Genomic DNA, 18,885 nt, shown 5'->3' with positions numbered 1-18,885 from the left:
GTCTGTAGATTTTGTGTCTTATTTGAAATATTTCCCTTAGAGTATAAAGACAGTGACCTACATGATTTTCTAAAAGCTATATATTCTTTGGCTTATATTTAGAACTGAAATCCACTTAAATTTGACACTTATCTCAGATATGAAGTAAGAATGCATTAATAATTGTTCCATATGAATACCTACTTCCCTGATCACTTATTAAATATGTTCTATTTCACTTGCTGCTTTGCACCCCTCCCTTGGTCCCTGCATGTCTGTAGGTCTTGCTATGGCAGAAGGGATGAGAGCCAGCACTTCATTCTCATTGAGCTCCAGGCAGCATCAGTCTTGTAGTGAACATTATATATCCTCATGAAAGCCATTAGCAGGAGTCTCACTGAGTAAGCCCTCTTAGTGTGGGCTGCATTTTATGCTATACTCCAAAAAGCTGCATTTTCTGCTCAGGCAAGTAAACCAGATGTAGAGCTGCCTACGTCCCAATGCACTGAAGTCTCAAAATGTTTGTGTTCCACAACTTTCCATTGTAGTAACTTCTATGGGAGAGGAGGGGGAATGAGTCCACAGAAGGGTAGAGGGACCCTCTAGTAAGAGATTGACAGAACTGTGTAAAGCTCCTTTCCATTGGGAAGTGACAGATTTACTGCCCTTTAGCAGACTTGTTGGGCAGACTGACAGGATGAGCCATCAAGACCTTTAAAAGGGGTGGCAGCCCCTTCTCCAAGGTCTCTCCACATGACAACCATCTGACATTTCCTTTCCTCCTCGTTTCTTCTATTGATGACTCTCAGTTCTCGACAATTGTTTATAGCTTTTCTCTCATTATTTTTTTTCCCATTTCTTCATATTGTAACATCTTTCTCAGGCTGTATTCTGACACCCAACATGTATATATGTTCCAGCCCATCAGCTTCCTTCATCCATCCATCTGCCCGGCAGATGGAGCTGCCCTCAATATCTGGAAAGTTCTTTACTTCCTAAAGAACTAGATACTGGTACATTCCTTTCAGAGTTTAGTATCAGGAGTCAGCCTAAGTGACTGATGCTCAACCACTGACTTTCTTTAGGGCTTTCAGCTCCAGTGAAATGTTCTGTGCTATTTGGCTGTAACAAGAGCATGAAAAATGGCCTCTACCATATTTCTTAAAAAAAAAAAAAAATCCAAGGAATTTTTCCCAGAGCCTACAACTCATATATTTCTCTGATAAGGACCTTCATCTGGCTCATAGTTCAGGAACCCACTGCAGGATACAGAGCTGCTTTCCAGAGTTCTCATTGTGCTATAAAAGTAAAGCTATTGGCCAAGCCCAAGACTTTACACTGATGACATCAGGACTTCTACTCAACAAAATCCACATCTTTATTCTTTCCCCTTATTTTAGTCTTGCTTCTCCAATTTTCACTTTATCCCCATGCTAAGGCAAAAACAAGTCACATTTACTTTAGGGCAATATCTGTTTTTCAGGAATTATTGTGCCATTTTTACAATCTAGATTAATGATATGGTCAAAATAAGTTTCTGCATCGCACCTGCTAAAACTGCTTCCAGGAAGCAGAACTCTACTCCACATTTCCTCTAACCACTGTAGCAACAGAAATGTAGACATTAGTCATATCTGGGATCTGAAATGTTTATTCATTTCCCTTTTCAGTGCCTTCTTAATCTCTGCAGAATTCCCTAGAAATATCTTTATCACATTTCCCCTGAGTATGAAAGTCTATAGCTTCACCTTCTAACTAGGAGTCCCTATGACTTTCTTATGTTTTTCTTTTTCAAATTTTTATATATATTCCAGTTAGTTAACATGTGGTGTTATCGATAGTAAATATTGTTTAACCATTATTATTAACCAATATTAATTGGTTTCATGAGTAGTATTTAGTGACTCAACATTTACATATAACATCCAGTGCTCCTGGTGTTAGTGGCCACAAGTGGCCTCCTAATATACATCACCTATTAACCCCTCCCATACCCACCTCCACTCCAGAAACCTTCAGTTTGTTTGTTATATTTAAGAGTCTCTTATGGTTTCTTTCCCTCTCTCTCTTTTTGTTCCTCATTCCCATTAGTTCATCTGTTTTGTTTCTTAAATTCCACATATGAGTGAAATCATATGGTGTTTGTTGTTCTCTGACTGACTTATTCCACTTAGCGTAATACACTCCAGCTCTTTCCATGTCTTTGGAAATGGCAAAATTTCATTCTTTTCGAAAGCTGAGTAATATTCCATTGTATATATATGCCACATCTTCTTTATCCATTCATGAGTCAATGGGTATTTGGGCTCTTTTATAGTTTGGCTATTGTTGATAATGGTGCTATAAATATTGGGGTACATGCACCCACTCAAATGTGTATTTTTCTGTCCTTTGGGTAAATACCTACTAGTGCAATTGCTGGATAGGAGAATAGTTTTATTTTTAACTTTTGAAAGAAGCCCCATGCTATTCTCAAGAGTGGCTGCAGCAGGTTGAATGCCCAACGGTGTAAGAGGGTTCCCTTTTTCCACACCCTCAACAACATTTGTTGCTTACATTTTGTTAATTTTAGCTATTCTGACTAGTGTGAGTTGGTAACTTATTTTTTTATTATGTTCAGTTAACCAACACATAGTACATCATTAGTTTTTGATGTAGTGTTCCATGATTCATTACTTACATATAACACCCAGTGCTCATCACAACACATGCCCTCCTTGACACCCATCACCCAGCTACCACATCCCCCACCCCCCTCCCTTCCATAACCCTCAGTTTGGTTCCTGGAGTCCAGAGTCTCTCATGGTTTGTCTCCCTCTCTCATTTCATCCCTTTCAGTTTTCCTTCCATTCCACTATGGTCCTCCATGCTATTCCTTATGTTCCATATATGAGTAAAACCATATGATAATTGTCTTTCTCTGCTTGATTTACTTCACTTAGCATAATCCCCTCCAGTTCCATCCATGTCAATGCAAATGGTGGATGAATATAATATTCCCTTGTATATATGAACCACATCTTCTTTATTCATTCATCTGTTGAAGGTCATCCTGGCTCCTTCCACAGTTTGGCTATTGCAGACATTGCTGCTATAAACACTGTGGTGTATGTGCCCCTTCTTTTACTACATCTGTATCTTTGAGGTAAATACCTAGTAGTGCAATTGTTGGGTTATAGGGTAGCTCTATTTTTAACATCTTGAGAAACCTCTATACTGATTTCCAGAGTGGTTGTACCAGCTTGCCTTTCCACTAACAGTGAAAGAGGATTCCCCTTTCTGCACATTCTTGCCAACATTTGTTGTTTCCTGTCTTGTTAATGTTTGCCATTCTAACTGGTTTAAGGTGGGATCTCATTGTGGTTTTGATTTTTATTTCCCTGATGGCTAGTGATGTTGAACACTTTTTTCATGTGTCTGTTGGCCATTTGTCTCCTTTGGAGAAGTGTCTGTTTATGTCTTCTGCCCATTTTTTGAATTGATTATTTGGTTTTTGGTTGTTGAGTTTGAGAAGATCTTTATAGAGCTTGGATACCAGCCCTTTATCTGTTTTGTCATTTGCAAATATCTTCTCCCATTGTGTGGGTTGACTCTTAGTTCTGTTAACTGTTTCCTTTGCTGTGCAAAAGCTTTTTATCTTGATGAAGGCCCCAAAGTTCATTTTTTGCTTTTGTTTCCCTTGCCTTTGGAGACATGTCTTGAAAGGAAGTTGCTGTGGCCAATGTCGAAGTGGTTACTGCCTATGTTCTCCTCTAGGGTTTTGATGGATTCTTGACTCACATTGAGATCTTTCATCCGTTTTGAGTTTATCTTTGTGTATGGTGTGAGAGAATGGTCCAATCCCATTCTTCTATATGTGGCTGTCCAAATATCCCAGCAGCATTTACTGAAGAGACGGTCTTTTTTTCCATTGGATATTTTTTTCCTGATTTGTTGAAGATTAGTTGAACATAGAATTTTGGGTCCACTTCTGGAGTCTTTATTCTGGTCCATTGATCTATGTGTCTGCTTTTGTGCCATTATTATACTGTCTTGATGATCACAGTTTTGTAATATAGCTTGAAATCTGGCATCATGATGCCTCCAGCTTGATTTTCTTTCTCAACCTTCCCCTGGTGACTCAGGGTCTTTTCTGGTTCCATACAAATTTTAGGTTTGTTTGTTCTAGCTCTGTGAAAAATGTTAATGGTATTTTCACAGGGATTGGATTGAAATTGCAGATTGCTCTGGGCAGCAAATACATTTTAACAATGTTTATTCTTCCAGTCCATGAGCATGGAATATTTTTTTATCTCTTTGTGTCTTCCTCAATTTCTTTCATATGTGTTCTGTACTTTCTAGAGTAGAGATACTTTACCTCTTTGGTTAGGTTTATTCCTAGGTCTCTTATGATAATTGGTTCTAATGTAAATGGAATCAATCCCTTAATTTCTCTTTCTTCAGTTATGTCATTAGAATATAGAAATGCACCTGATTTCTGTGCACTGATTTTGTATCTTGTCATGTTGCTGACTTTGTGTATGAGTTCTAGCAATTTTGGTGTAGAGTCTTTTGTGTTTTCCACATAAAGTACAAGGTCATCTGTGAAGAGAGAGAGTTTGACTCCTTCATTGCCAATTTGAATGCCTTTTATTTCTTTTTGTTGTCTGATAGCTGAGGCTAAGACTTCTAGTACTATGTTGAACATTAATGGTGATCGTGGACATCACTGTCGTGTTCCTGACCTTAAGGGAAAAGCTCTCAGTTCTTCCCCATTGAGAATGATATTCGCTGTGGGCTTTTCATAGATGGCTTTTATGATGTTAAGGTATGTTCCCTCTATCCGTATGCTTTAAAGAGTTTTAATCAAGAAAAGATGCTGTATTTTGACAAATGCTTTTTCTGCATCAATTGGTAGTTTCATATGGCTCTTGTCCTTTCTTTTATTAATGTTCTCTCTCACATTGATTGATTTGTGAATGGTGAAACACCCTTGCATCACAGGAATAAATCCCACTTGGTGGTGAATGATAATCCCTTTAATGCACTGTTGGATCCTATTGGCTAGGAACTTGTTGAGTGTTTTGGCATCCATGTTCATCAGGGATATATATCTGTAATTTTCCTTTTTTAAGAATGGTTTTGGGGTTAGGGTACTTCTGGCCTAGCAGAATGAGATTGGAAGTTGTCATTCTATTTCGATTTTTTGAAACAGCTTCATCAGAATAGGTATGAATTCTTCTTTAATATTTGGTAGAATTCCCCTGGGAAGCCATCTGGCCCTGGACTCTTATTTTTTGGGAGGTTTTTGATTACTCCTTCCATTTTGTTATTGGTTATTGGTCTATTTGAATTGTCTATTTCTTCCTGTTTCAGTTTTGGTAGATTGTAAGTTTCCAGGAAGACATCCATTTCTTCCAGATCACTTAATTTGTTGGCATAATGTTGCTGGCAATAATTTCTAATAATTGTTTCTATTTCCTTTCTCTCTTTCTTTTCATACATGATTTTATTGATTTGAGTCCTTTCCTTTCCTTTTGGATAAGTCTGCCCAGTGATTTATCTATCTTATTAATTCTTTCAAAGAACCAGCTTCTAGTTTCATTGATCTGATCTACTGTGTTTCTGGTTTCTATTTCATTGATCTTTGCTCCCATCTTTATTATTTCTCTTCTCCTGCTTGGTTTAGGCTTTTTTTTTTTTTTTTTTTTTTCCTGTTCTTTCTCCAAGTCCTTTAGGTTTAAGGTTAGCTTGTGCATTTGGGATTTTTCTAATTTTTTGAGTGAAGCTTGGATGACTATGTATTTCCCCCTTAGGACCGCCTTTGCAGTATCCCATAGGTTTTGGACCAATGTGTTTTCATTCTCATTAGCTTCCATGAATTGTTTATGTTCTTCATTAATTTCCTGGTTGACCCATTCATTCTTTAGCAGGATGGTCTTTAACTTCCTAGTGTTTGAATTCCTTCCAAAATTTTTCTTGTTTTTGAGTTCCAGTTTCAAAGCATTACAGTCTGATAATATTCAGGGAATAATCTCCATCTTTTGGTATTGGCTGAGACCTGATTTGTGACCCAGTGTGTGGTCTATTCTGGAGAAAAATCCATGTGCACTTGAAAACAATGAGTATTCTGCTGTTTTAGGATGGAATGTTCTGTACATATCTCCAAAATCCATCTGGTCCAATCTGTCATTCAAAGATCTTGATTGTTTGTTGATTTTCTGCTTAGACAATCTGTCCATTGCTGTGAGTGGAAAGTTGAGGTCTCCTACTATTAATGTATTGTTATCAATATGATTCTTTATTTTGGTTATTAATTGGTTTAAATAATTGGCTGCTCCCATGTTGGGGGCATAGATATTTACAATTGTTAGATCTTCTTGTTGCACAGACATTTAAGTATAATATAATGCCCATATAGGTCTCTTATTATGATCTTTGGTTTAAAATATAATTTTTCTGATATGAGAATTGCTACCCCAGCTTTCTTTTGAGGTCCATTAGCATGGTAGATTGTTCTCCATGCCCTCACTCTTAGTCTGGAGGGGTCTTTAGGTTCAAAATGTGTCTCTTGCAGACAGCAAATGAATGGGTCCTGCTTTTTTATCTAATCTACAACCTTGTTTCTTTTGATGGGAGCATTCAGCCCATTTACATTTATAGTAACTACTGAAAGATTTGAATTTAGTGCCATTGTATTGCTTGTAAAGTCCCTGTTTCTATAGATTTTTGGTTTCTTTCTGGTCTATGTGACTCATGTGGTCTCTTTTCTTTTACAGAATCCCCCTTAATATTTCTTGCAGGGCTGTCTTGGTGGTCACATATTCTTTCAGTTTCTGCTGGTCCTGAAAGCTCTTTATCTCTCCATCCATTTTGAATGACAGCCTTGCCAGATAAAGCATTCTTGGCTGCATGTTCTTCTCATTTAGTACCCTGAATATGTCTTGCCAGCCCTTTCTGGCTTGCCATGTTTCTGTGGATAGTTCTGATGTTATTCTGATGTTCCTCCCTCCATATGTAAGGAACCTGCTCTGCCGGACCATTCTCAGGATTGTTTCCTTGCCTGTGTAATTTGCAAGCTTCACTATTATATGTTGGGGTGTTGATCTATTTTTATTTATTTTGAGAGTGGTTCTCTCTGCCTCTTGGAGTCAAATGCTTGTTTCCTTCCCCAGATTATGGAAGTTCTCAGCTATGATTTGCTCAAATATATTTTCTATCTCTCTCTCTCCACCCCCTTGATTATCCCAATAATTCTGACATTAGAAATGTTTCATGGTGTCATTAATCTCTGGACTCCTTTTCTCATGTGCTACCAGCAGCCTATTTCTGTTTTCCTCCACTCTCTCCTTTTCCATCAGCTTGTCTTCTAGATCACTAATTCTCTCTTCTGCTTCATTTACCCTGGCTCTTAGAGTATCCAGACTGCATCTGACTTATAGCATTTTTTATTTCAGCCTAATTAGATCTCATTTCTGCTCTTAGAGATTCTATATTGTCACCAATGCTGTTTCCAAGCCTGGTTTTTGACTTCATGATTGCTATCCTGAATTCTATCTCTGACATCTTGCCTATATCCATAGCATTAGTTCTGTGGCAGAGGACATTGTCTTTGGATCTTTGCTGAGAGTTCTTCCTCCTTGACATTCTGTTGAGGAATGGTTGAGCAAATGATCAGAGTCCAAAATATCAACCATGACCCAAGCACAATGCACCCTAGCAAAATCCGGAATGGTCAGAAGCCACCACCGAAAAACAAAGTGAAAATAAAAGACAAGAATAAAATTTGTAAATTAAAAAAATATTTCTAAAGGGGGGTGAGGAGAAGCGGGACTATAATCTCTCAGTGTGGACAAAGCAAGGTTTATTACTTGTTCCTGGGTGTATTTTGGTCTGTGTGTTAGGGACATTACTCTCCAAAATTACAAGTAAAGTAAAAATGTATATATATAAATGTAAAATTGAATAGTGAAAAAAGGACTACAATAAAACATATATCTTAAAAATATATAGGTGTGAAAAAGTACAAGTTAAAAAGCTACTATGAAATATAAGTTGACATAAAAACATCTAGGTAAAAAAAGGTAAAAAAAATCATAAAAAGCATAAGAGAAATAAAATTTTAAAAAGAGAGACTTTTATCTGAAAAATAAACAAGCCATGAGGCAATGCCTGGAGCTCAATATATTATTTATCCCTGGCATTGGGATTTTACAGTCTTGTGGGGCCCATATGGTTGTCATCCAGCTGTTTTTTCAGCCTGTCTTCTGGGGGAGGGACCTGCTGTGCTGTTTCTCAGGTAACGCTGCTTGGGCAGAATTGTCCTGCCCCCTGTGGGGGGACTGGGCTCAGTGGAAACAGGTTTATTGACCTTTTGTTCTCTGGCAGCTTTCCGTGCCTTCCCAGGGTCAGAGCAAAAATGGCTGCACTGAAACCTCTGGCCCAGAATAGAAAAATTGCAGTGTCCTCTCTTCACTAAACCCTCTAAAACAGTCTCCATTTCTGTATGTGCCACTGAGAACAGCAGCCTCCTGCAGTACGCACCCACAGAGACTCTCTCAGACGTTGGCCCAGGGGCCCCAGTGTGCCCCTGCCCTCTGTGCTTCTAAAATGGGGAGCTGCTGCCATGGGCTCACTGTACACCCGCAGTTCCTGGATCCTGTCTGGGCCCTGCTCTAAAGCCCTTTCCTGGCTGCTACCACTCTGCAAATTTTTGCCTGGTTGTGGGCAGAGGCTCCTGATTTTTTCAGACTGCCGAAGAGAAGAGTGATTCTCAACCGGTCGGCTTGCAGTTTATTGTGATCCAAGCTGAGAGTCCCTTCCTGGGCTCACTGACCATAACCTGCTTCCTGGCTCCACTACTCAAGTACTCTGCTGGTCCAGGAAGCCCCTTTAGCTCTAAAGCCTCTCATATCCCATGACCATAATGCTCTACCTAGAATTCTTCCTTTTCATTTCCAGAGCCCCTTTCGGAGAGGGGTGTCACTTCCTAGAGCAGATTTGTAAGGGTTCTGATTTTGTGCTCCAGTGTTATATCACTTTCCAGGAGCCTGCTTATGGAGGCTCCCTCCCCCTTATGTTTATCTTCAGATATCTCCCCACAGATTTACTACTTTGCACTTCTTACCTTTGCAAAAAGCAATGCTTTTCTGCTTGTAGAGATCCAGATATATATTCTTACATTTCAGGCTGATTTCATGGGTGTTCAGAATGGTTTGATAGATATCCCACTAACATAATAAAAAAAAAGAAAAACAAAAAAAAAATGTATTCCAAGCAAGTGGTCAAAAGTCCAATGAAGACTCAGAGTCACATCCAGTTTGTGGACCCAAAAAAACTCCACAAGAGGGGCAAGCTGGGTGAGTTCTGAGTGTTGAGAGAGATTGGGATGGTGGGGGGCAGAGACAGAAAAGGCTCAGAGAGTCTTGTTCTAGGTAAAGGGAGGGAATAGTATTACAAAAAAAAATATATATATATATCCAACTAAATTCAGGGGACCAGTTAAAATGGGGTCCCCCACTCCTCTGCCATCTTGCCCCTACTTTGGTATTTCATCTTGATTTTGATTTGTATTCCCCTGCAGATGAGTGATGTTGCACATTTTTTCATATACCTGTTAACCATATATATGTGTGTCTTTTTGGAAAAAAAAAAGTCTATTCATGTTTTCTGCCCATTTCTTAACTGGATTATTTGGTTTTGGGGTGTTGAGTTGATAAGTTATTTACAGATTTTAGGTACTATTCCTTTATCACATATATCATTCTCAAATATCTTCTCCCATTCCAAAGAATGACTTTAGTTTTATTGTTTCCGTCACTGTGTAGACGTTTTTATCCTGAAGAAGTCCCAATAGTTCATTTCTTTACCTTTGTTTCCATTGCCTCTGGCAATGTGTCTAGTGAGAAGATGCTATGCCTGAGGTCAAATAGGTTGCTGCCTCTGTTCTTCTCTGTGATTTGATGGTTCCATCTCTCTCCTTTTGATTTTTAATGCATTTTGAGTTTATTTTGTCTATGGTGTAAAAAGTGGTCCAGTTTCATTTTTCTGCATATAGCTGTCCAGTTTTCCCTATACCATTTGTAGAAGAACCTGTCTTTTTTCCACCATTGGATATTCTTCCTGCTTTGTCCAAGATTAGTTGACTGTATAATGGTGGGTCCATTTCTAGGTTGTTCATTCTGTTCCATTGAACAATGTGTCTATTTTTGTGCCAGGACCATATTGTCTTGATGACTACAGCTTTGAAATAAAGCTTAAAGTCTGCAATCATACCCCCAGATTTGCTTTTATTTTGCAAGATTGCTATGGGTTTTAGACCTTTCTGGTTCCATACAATTTTAGGAATGTTTGTTCTAGCTCTATGAAAACTGTTGGTGGCATTTTGATAGTGATTTCATTAAATGTGTAGATTGCTTTAGGTAGTTTAGACACTTTACCAATATTTTTCTTCTAATCCATGAGCATGGCATGTTTTTCGATTTCTTTGTGTCGTTTTCAATTTCTTTCTTATACATTCTATAATTTGGAGAGTACAAATCTTTTACTTCTCTGGTTAGGTTTATTCCTAAGTATCTTATGTTTTTTGGTGCAATTGTAAGTGGTATCTATTCACTGATTTCTTTTCTGCTGCTTCATTTTTGGTGTATACAAATGTAACAGTTTTCTGTCTATTGATTTTATATCGTGTGACATTGCTGAATTCATGTATTAGATGTAGTGATATTTGGAGACTTTCAGGTTTTCTACATGAAGTATCATTCCTGCAAATAGTGAGTTTCACTTTTTCCTTGCCGATTAGCACCCTTTATTTCTTTTTTCTTTCGTTTTAAAGTTTTATTTATTTATTTGTCAGAGAGAGAGAGCATAAACAGGGGGAGCAGCAGGCAGAGCAGGCAGAGGGAGAAGCAGGCTCCCTGCTCAGCAGGGAGCCCAATGTGGGACTCGATCCCATGACCCTGGGATCATGACCTGAACCAAAGGCAGTTGCTTAACTGATTGAGCCACCCAGGCATCCCATAGGATCCCTTTTATTTCTTTTGTTGTCTCATTGCTGAGGCTGACATCTAGTATGATATTAAATAGTCTTGTTCCTGACTCTCTCAGTTTTTCCCCATTGAGGATGTTATTATCTCTGGGTCTTTTGTACATGGCCTTTATGGTGTTGACTATGTTCCATTTATACCTACTTTTTTTTTTTATTAATAATGGATACTGTATTTTTTCAAATGCTTTATCTGCATCTATTGAGAGGATCATATGGTTCTTATCCTTTCTTTTATCAATGCTGTGCATCATGATGATTGATTTGTGAGTATTGAAACACCCCTGTAACTCAGGAATAAATCCCACATAATTGTGGTGAATAATTTTTTTTAAAGTGCTGTTGGATTTGATTTGCTAGTATGTTGTTAGGAATTTTTGCATTCATGTTTATCAGGCATATTAGACTACAATTATCTTTTTTAATGGGGTTTTGTTTGGTTTTGGAAACAAGGTAATGCTGACCTTGTAAAATGAACTTGGATGTTTTCCTTCTATTTCTTTTTTCTTTTTTTTAATATGAGAAGAAGAGGTACTTACTCTTTAAATGTCTGGAAGAATTCCCCAGGAAGCTATCTGGCCCTGGGCTTTTGTTTTGGGGAGATTTTTGATTACTGATTCAATTTCTTTGCTGGTTATGGATCTGTTCAAATTTTGTATTTCTTCTTGTTTCAGTTTTGGTAGTTTATATCTTTCTTGGAATTTGTCCATTTCTTCCAGATTGCCCAGTTTGTTGGCATATAAATTGTCATAATATTCTTATAGTTTTTTGTATTTTTGTGGTGTTGGTTGTGATCTCTCCTCTTACATTTCTGATTTTATTTACTTGGGTCCTTTCTCTTTACTTTTTGAGAGGTCTGGCTACGGGCTTATAAATTTTATCAATTCTGTCAAAGAAATAGCTCTTCAGTTTCATTGATCTGTTTCTACTTTCTTTGTTTCTGTGTCATTTATTTCTGCTCTAATCTTTATTATTTCCCTTAGTTTGTTGTATCAGTGATTTGTTCCTCTGCTTCATCCATCCTCATTTACATGGAAACCATTCAGGTTTGCATTTCAGTTACGTCTTTTTTATTTTTGGTTTGACAGATTTTTAATTCTTTTTCTCTGTAATAAGCAATTCTCTGTTGTCTTCTATGCTTTTTTCAAGCCCAGCTCATATCCTTATAATTCTTGTCTAAAATTCTGTTTCAGACATCTTACTTATATCTGTATTGATAAAATCCCTGACAGTTACTTCTTCCTGTTTTTTCTATGAGGGTGAATTCCTCCATCTTGTCATTTTGTCTGGGTCACTGTTGTGTGTGTGTGTGTGTGTGTGTGTGATTGTTATGAAAGCCAGTTATATTCCCACTCCTGAGAGTAATGGTTATATTAAGAAGAGATCAAAAAAAGGTGGGGGAGGGGTTCCTTTATGCAGTCTGCTGTTGTGTTTTATCTGTTCCTACCATCAGGTGAGTTTTCTGCAATTCCTCATTCCCTGCAGTTGGAGATGTTTGGACCCCTTCTTCCACTGTGTGTCAAATTTTAACTAGCTATGTTTTGGTCTGCTTGTTAAAGGAAGCTAGATTAAAACAAACAAACAAACAAACCTATTTCCCCTAGAGCATAAGCTATGCCCCACCAGTTATTTTGCCCCTGGAGAGGCCACGCCACCACTCCCAAATGCACTCCAAGAAGGGGAACTGTTTGTCCCTGTGTGACCTAGGGGATCCTCAGACCAAGCTGCCCACTCCTGGGTCTCCACCCTCCTTCCCCACAGGAGCACTGCTAAGCCTGCCAGCATGACTCTGGTGATGGCACAGACCTTTAAAACCAAACTTTGCACTCCGTTGTTATAATAACTCACAGTAGTCAGCCCCTCTCCTTTTCCCAGTCAATGGTTTTGGACATGAATTTTTCTTGCATAATCCCCTGCCTGCTGCTTTCACTCTTTCTCTCCCTCTCTCACTCCTCTCTGTGATCAGGGCTTCCTCCCTTCTGTGGCACCCACAATTCTTGTCTCCCTCAAATCAACTCTCCTCAGCTCCTATTTTTCATGAGGTGGGTATTTTTCTCCCTCTAGATATGTGGTTTGTTCTCTCAGTCCTCAGATCAATTTAATGGGTATTTAGAATGATTTGATATTTATCTAGCTGTGTTTGAGGGATGAGGCAAGCTTAGGATTCTCCTACTCCTCTGCCATCTTAACTCCTCTTGATTTTCTTAGTTTTAATTAAAGCAGAGTTTCAGGCATTTCAGCAAAATGAGCTTGTGTTGTGTCTTATGTAACTGGAATAATTAATTTTGGCAAATTATTATTGTCATGAATATCCCCCTTGCCCTAATTTTTCCACATTTTCTAAATTGTATTCTACAAGACAGTTTAATATTAGAGGAAAGACACTTCAATATGTTAGAAGCCACTTCTCTTTAGAATTTATCTATGCCCTCTAGCTAAAGGCTACCCATAAAACACCCATAATTGAATGAGTCGGGTATATTTCTCACTGCAGTAAGGGAAAATATACATTGTTGGGAACTGTGGAGTGTCTGAGTGAAGGGATATTAGAGGTAACAGGAATTAGAACATTTTCACTTAATTATTGTTGTAATGAACAACATATATTTATCATTATTACTATTTATTTTATTATTTTTTTTTTTTTTTGTAAAGGAGTGAGAGTTTTTACTTGATCATTGTAATGAGCTATGTTTAGAAGGCATTTCAAACTCATTTTTCCCTCATTAGTTTTTCAAAGGCCCTGAAATAGCTGGGGACCTTTTCCCTACTGTTAACTTGAGGAGGGTAAAATATGTCTGTATTTTGGCTTGTCAAGATTCCTTTCTCAGCCACTAGGCATCCTATAGTACATAATCTAATTTTCACTAATATGTATTCTCTAAATCAGACAGCATCCCAGAGGAGTTCTTTCTCATGGGCCATATTCTAACCTTCAGGAAACATGAGATCTTCACCCGGAAAAGCTCTCAGTGCACAGGTCATGCAATACAGCACTCCTCCATTACACTACAGAGTAGCCAGTGGCCCTTCTCTTACTCTCAACATCCCAGGGAGAAGGCAAACATAAGTCCACTGTGTTCTTTAGATTTCATAAAACGGACTGACTAACTAACCTCTTAATTTTCTTCCCATATGTTTTAAGTGAGGGACAGGCAAGCATAACATCTTCCAATTTTCTGGGACAGTAACTCAGAACACACCTACAGATCTTTCTTAAAACCTCCATGTACTCTCTTGACTTTATTAAATATCCCATGCCAATGAACAGGTAGATTCTTGTAACCAGATTGAGGCCCTCCTTTAAAATAGCCTATGATGATGGATTTGGTATTCATTTGGAATAGTTCACTTATTATTATTATTTTGTTCAAGGATTTCATTTTACCATTTTTACTTATATATGAAATATTTTATTATAATATGCCCAATGGTCTGTTAGTGGCACAAAGAAAATCCATTTCAGCTCAGCCTGTCATGTTGCTTCAGCTACTTACCTCTGCAACCTCATTTAAAACCATTCTGTCCCAACTTCATCTGTGCCCCATGTGTCTTCTACTTTCTCACCCAGGCCCACTCTTACTGCACTCCATGTTATCTTGAATTGATTTAATTTTACTTCACCACTTGCATAAGTAGATACATCTTTTGGATATTTTATTTATGTTCTGTAAGTTTTAACATCATCAAGTAAATTCTACAGCATGCAATTCAAATCAAATTATTCTTGTCCATTAACAAAAGTACATACTTGGGACTGAAATGATAAAAAGATATAATTTATAACATCAAAATGATGTTTAGATTTATTTGAAGGAAGAAATCCAGCATTCTAATCTTTCTAATATATATAGATTTATATATCAATATTATATGTTTATTTATAGATATTAGATATTCTATATATAGATGTTCTAATCTATATCTAGAATCTAATCTATATATAGATTACATCTAATATATATAGATGTTCTATATATATACATATATATATTAGATCTATATAGATAGATATTATATCTATATCTATATCCATATCTATATCAACTATATCTATCTATATCTCTTCCAAGTTTCAGCAGATTCAGAATAAGGCATTTCTTCCTCAGTCACACAGAATATCTTCTTCCTGGCTTGTTTATGTGCCTTAATGACAGGATGGTCAGAGGGTGTTCATTTTGACCATTGTAGGGGGGGCCAGGATAAAAGTATGGTCTCAAGGCCTCAGTGAAGCACTTTCTGTAGGTGTAGATGTGAGACAGGTTGGTCACATTATAAAAGGAGACCCTCCCATCCTTATAGTCCAGGAAGATTCCAATAATCTCAGGAGGTTCCTCAAGGTGGAGTGTTATCCGTGGATTTGCAAGAGCTTGGTAGTCATTACTTCTGTTCAAACACAGTGTCCAGAACCCAGCCTCTGGGGACACAATGATTTCTCCCTGTCTGCAGACAGAATCTTTACAAATGCCCAGAGTCCATTTTATTTTATTTTTCACATTCACTTCCCAGTAGTGTCTACCTTTGGAAAAAAATTGCTGACCTAATACACAGACTAGGTTATCAAATCGCTGCCTACTTTTGGGCAGTTCCTGCAAGGTATCACCTCCTTTCACACTTTTATTGTCCTCAGCAACTTGGATATATGGGTGAGCTGTCTCTGGATCCAGGATAACATTTTCTATGGGAGAATATGCTGTCAGTCTTGGCTATGAGCAATAATAATCACAATAATAAACACAATGTACAAGTGCCCTTCTTCTGTCTAGGATCTTTCTCTAGCTTTCCTCAAATGAAGTTGCTCCTTTCACTCAAGTCATCTCTTTCATATCACCTCTATTTATCAACTCACACACTTGAGAACTTGATAATGAGCATTTGTTCAGAATGGGGAAAAAAATGAATATTTAAACATACAGATTTTTTTCTAGTCAAAATATTTTTTCAAATGCCAATATTACATTGCACACTTTTTATGTGTCTAGTGCTATTTGAAGCACATTTATAAATATTCAATTTTCATAACAAAGCAAGAAAATGGAGAAGTGTTTTTATTTTGTAGCTGAGACAACAAAGATTTAGAGAATTTTGTCCAAATGTTATTACTACTATCCATCAATATTTGGATTCAAGTCATACCAATCTAATTCAATTTTGAATTAATGAAAAAATATTTATATATATTTACTTTAAATCTGAATGTTCTGACAATTTAAACTCTCTTCTAATGAACTATTTATTATCTAATGAAATTTAACTAGATTTACTGAATTATTTTTTCCCAAAGACTTTATATAGGTACAAGTTTTCATAGATATATGAATCAAAATATAATTTTTAAGGCGTTGGAAGCATATAAACACACAAGCCTGAGATAAAAATGATATGGATATCTACCTAATTACACAAGATTCTGTTAATATAGGCTATAAGTATTTCTCCTATGAAGTAATAGTTGTAGGTAAAACTGAATTTTACTTGTGTTAGTATAACCCCAAAGAAAATTCCACTAGCATTAAAGTGATATAAAAACAACTAAAAACTCCTATAGGTTAACATTGTAAATAGAGGATTATGTTCCCTTAAAGCCACTTCAACTCACTTGCTCATGGGTATTTTTTCAAAGTAATATCTGATATATGGACTGTATTTTTTTCAACTAGTAAATGTGCTTGTAAAGTTGTCTAATGAATGTGAATATTATGTCAATTAGTTATATAAACTGGAGAAATCGCCTATCAGTACTCACTGTATATTTCTTTATAAAACAGTGGACTGATATCTGACTTTTCTTCCTCATAGCATGTGTGGGAATTAAATGAAGATACTTTATTTGAACTAATTAACAGGAACTTGTAACTTGTAACACAAATTGCTATTGTTCCTAATATTAAGCAGAAGTCATAAATTTGACAATTGCTAGAAGTCAAAGGATATCCTGAAGGAGAGAGTGGTTTTCAATTTGACAAATCAAATGGAGGACCACTGATTGTGGTCCATAGGCAATTAGTGTCATTGTGTCACTAGCCCCCAACCTAATACAGGTAAGTGGCAGCCTACCTTTACCCCATTCCCTGTCAGCTACCCCCTATAACCATCCCTCAACTCATTTCTGGTTCTGAAAAGCATGTTGGTGGTATCCTTTTGGGTTATAATATTCTGCTTCCCTGCATCAATGAATCTCAGAGAGCGGCACCCTTTGTGATATATAAGGAGCTACAGCTATAAACTACTCAACAATAAGCAGGATAAAATGGAAGTTTTGGAGAAAAAATAAAAGTGTGTGTATATTCTGTGTGAGTTTGTGAGTGTGTTACAGGTTCCCTTCTCTGGTGGCCCAGTGTGCTGGCTAAAAATAAGAATCAGTATCCAAATATTTCAGTCTCTAGTTACCTGCATATCTTCGAGCCAATTTCAACCCTAAAATAAAAAAAAAAAAAGGAAAAGAAAATCATAGTTTCAAAATCAAGATTTAGCAGTGAGTAAAGCAGGAAAGTGATGAGTGGTCAAAATACAGGTGGATGAGTCAGGGCTTGAGGTGGCCATTTTCATTACTCACCTTCTTCTCCCAGGAGTTTTGTCCTTTCTGAAAGAATAGGATGTAGTGAGAGTTTGCTTTGACATATATTTAGATTTCTATTCTGACAGAGAAATATTACTTACCAAGTTCTTCATGAAGCTTTCCTGAAAAGCAAAACAGCGACAAATCCTTATGAGAAGTTGGTTAGGAGTTGTTAAGTAGAATTTCTAATGTTTACACATGTAAATCATTTGTGTAAAAAAAAAAAAAGACAATGGTTGGATTTAAGTTACATATTTGGAAAATAATGGTTTATTTTTTTAAAGATTTTCTTTATTTATTCATGAGAGACCAAGGGAGAGAGAGGGGCAGAGGCAAAGGGAGAAACAGGTTCCGCCCGGAGCAGGAAGCATGATGTGGGACTCAATCCCAGGACCCTGGGATCATGACCTGAGCTGAAGGTAGATGCTTAACTGAGCCACTCAGGTGTCCTGCAAAATAATGGTTTAAAGCCTTTTGGTTGGCTTTGATTTACCATAATTCAAAGGATTATAATGGAAATTTTTGTCCAGAAATAGACTCTCCCAGGTGTTTACATTAAGCACATGGACTCCTGCAGACTGCCCACAACGAAGGCATAAATTTAAGAACTCAGAACTGAAAGCACCAGTGAGGTTTGGCTATAATTTCTGTTTCTCTGTGCCTGAAGTATTAAAAACTAAATGCAGTTATTTCTGTTAACAAATGCAAATTTGTCCCAATATGATTAACATATTAAGAAAGAATTTGAGTACATTGTGAATTTTGCGTTTTTTATATGTGATTTTGTGGTATGGGAATCTGTACCCCATTGAATCTAGAGGTGTAGAAATACATACAGTATATAAACACACACACAAATACACACATGTCGGCACACAGCTCAGAAGGACATGACATACACCCATCCACAACTGCTATTACAATTTTTCTCACTGCCACTTCACAGGGACTACAAGCCGCCACCCTCCCCAGTGGTGCACAGATCCGTGCCCTTCCATTCTTTGGTTTTTATCCTTATTTCTTTTTGCTCTTTTTCTCTCTTTGTTTCTAATTTCTCTCATTATTGTTTATTTATTTTATTCTCTTCATTTGCACAAGTTGCTGGGGATGGAGGTGGAGGTAGGTAAGGTACATGGACCTACATTAAACTTCAGGTCTCTTTCATGGTAAAATGTCATATTATTGTAGTGTGTAGATATTTCCTAACAATTTATCAAGTATAAAATTCTGTAACCATTTTGCTAGACTTTTTAAAAAGATTTTATTTATTTATTTGACAGAGAGAGACACAGCAAGAGAAGAAACACAAGCAGGGGGAGTGGGA

This window comes from Mirounga angustirostris, unplaced genomic scaffold (assembly GCF_029215605.1).
Source record: "Mirounga angustirostris isolate CCGP_5_RB_7025 unplaced genomic scaffold, mMirAng1.0.hap1 SCAF_7, whole genome shotgun sequence".
NCBI lineage: Eukaryota > Metazoa > Chordata > Mammalia > Carnivora > Phocidae > Mirounga > Mirounga angustirostris.
The sequence above is the reverse complement of the archived record's forward strand: the minus strand, read 5'-3'. Positions refer to the sequence as shown.